Source organism: Carlito syrichta, unplaced genomic scaffold (assembly GCF_000164805.1).
Source record: "Carlito syrichta isolate Samal-C Ts95f unplaced genomic scaffold, Tarsius_syrichta-2.0.1 Scaffold276632, whole genome shotgun sequence".
Lineage (NCBI taxonomy): Eukaryota > Metazoa > Chordata > Mammalia > Primates > Tarsiidae > Carlito > Carlito syrichta.
Genome location: NW_007220728.1, coordinates 4,587 through 6,939, shown reverse-complemented (window position 1 = coordinate 6,939; position 2,353 = coordinate 4,587). Strand labels below are relative to the sequence as shown.

At 45.0% G+C, this 2,353-nt stretch overlaps 1 pseudogene; it reads left to right on the top strand.

The window, feature by feature from the left end:
• The first annotated feature begins 258 nt into the window (after positions 1 to 258).
• On the top strand, positions 259 to 1,558 carry LOC103254356 (annotated as a pseudogene).
• The last annotated feature ends 795 nt before the right edge of the window (positions 1,559 to 2,353 follow it).

Below are 2,353 nucleotides of genomic sequence, written 5' to 3'. Positions count from 1 at the left end.
AAAAAAGCAGTACTTTCATTGATTGACTTACTATTAGGCAACAAGTTTAGGGTTCCTTAACACATTTATAAATGAGAATGTTCATGTTTTAGAGAAAATTCCTTTGTGAAGCCAGGTGATCCAATGAAAGTGATTTTAGTGAAGACTTCTAAATAGGTTTAATTAACTTTCCTGGTTGAAATGTGAGATCTGGACACTGTCCCAGCTGCCACCTAGACTTGAAGCTCCATCCAAACCCCCAGTGAAGTCATCCCAGCCATGACCATGCAGAAAATCTTTGCCCAGGAGATCCTGGATTCCAGAGGCAATCCCACAGTGGAGATGGACTTGCACACTGCCAAGGACCAATTACGGACAACTGTGCCCAGTGGGGCTTCCACTGGTATCTGTGAAGCTCTGGAACTAAGAGATGGAGACAAAGCTCACTACCTGGTGAAAGGTGTCCTGAAGACTGTAGAACACATCAACAAGACTCTAGGCCTTGCCCTGCTGGAAAAGAAACTAAACATTGTGGATCAAGAAAGTTTAAAAATTTATGATCGAACAGAATGGGACTGAGAATAAGTCCAAATTTGGGGTCAATGTCATCCTGGGCATGTCCTTGGTTGTGTGTAAAGCTGGAGCAGCTGAGAAAGGGGTGCCACCATACCAATACATCACAGATCTTACTGGGAACCCTGACCTTGTACTTCCAGTGTTTGCCTTCAATGTGATCAATGGGGACTACCATGCTAGAAATAAGCTGGCCATGCAAGACTTCATTATTTTGCCTGCGGGAGCCAGCTCCTTCAAAAGCCATATGCATTGGTGCTGAGGTCTATCACCACCTCAAGGGGGTCATCAAGGCCAAGTATAGGAAAGATACCACCATTGTAGGTTAAGAGGTTGGCTTTGCACCCAATGTCCTGGAGAACAATGAAACCCTGGAGCTGCTGAATAAGCCCATCCAGGTGGTGGGTTACGCAGACAAGGTAGTAACTGTCATGGATGTGGCAGCCTCTGAGTTCTATCACAACAGGAAATACAATCTTGACTTCAAGTCACCTGATGATCCTGCCAGGCACATCACTGAGGAGGAGCTTGGAGAACTGTACAAAAGCTTTATCAAGAACTATCCTGTGTTCTCCATCAAGGACCCCTTTGACCAGGGTGACTGGGCCACTTGGGCCTCATTTCTCTCAGGGGTAGACATCCAGATTGTGGGTTATGACCTCACAGTCACCAGCCCCAAGAGGATCGCCCAAGCTATTGAGAAAAAGGCCTTCAACTGCCTGCTGCTGAAAGTTTACCAGATCGGCTTGGTGACTGAGTCCATCCAGGCCTGCAAACTGACTCAGTCTAATGGAGTAGAGTGATGGTGAGCCACCGCTCTGGGGAGACTGAGGACACATTCATCACTGACCTCGTGGTGAGACTCTGCACAGGACAGATCTAGATTGGTGCCCCCTGCCACTCAGTTTGTCTGGTCAAGTACAATTAACTCATGAGGATTAAGGAGGTTCTTGGGGGCAAGGTTGTCTTTGCTGCATGCAAGTTCCATAATCCAAAGGCCAAGTGAGAAGCTGAAGGTCCTGGGGCCCCACTGGACAGAGCCAGATCTTCAAGCCCTTCTTCCTGAAATAAACACTGGTGGCAACCAAAAAAAGAAATGTGAGATCTTCCTTTCAGCTTAAAAAATTATTTAAAACTAGCCTGGTATATTTAAGAAGAATTAATAATGTTTTTCAATTTTTTAAAGTTACAATCCAGCCAGACATGGTGGCTCAAGCCTGAAATCCCAGCACTTTGGGAGGCCAAGATGAGAGGATTGCCTGAGTCCAGGGGTTTGAGACCAGCTTGGGCAACTTGGTGAGATCTCACCTCTACAATAAATCAAAAAATTATCCAGGTGTGGTAGCACATGCCTGTAGTTCCACTACTTGGAAGGCTGAGGTGGAAGTATCATCTGAGACCAGCAGGTCAAGGCTGTGGTGACTGTGAGCATGTCACTGCACACAAGGCTGGGTGACAGAGTGAGACTCCAATTTAAAAAAAAAGTGTAAATCAATCCCCATTTTAAGTCTCATTACCAACCAGCATAATATTCATGAGCTAATCTAGAGTGATAATATGACATGTTTTTCTTATTATAAAAATGACACTCTCAAGACACAGTTTTCTTTGTGATGAAAACTGTATTCCAACAGTAAATATCACATTTTTACCAGAATTAAATCAAGATATGATTGGAGTAGAGTGGGGCAGGCTGTAAGTGGGATGGGTGGAGAGACTCTTGCCAATAAAAGCTCTCTGTAAGTGGCTCTCGCTCCAGATCTGAGTTGTCTCTTGAAGAACTTGGAGTGAAGGGGAGAAA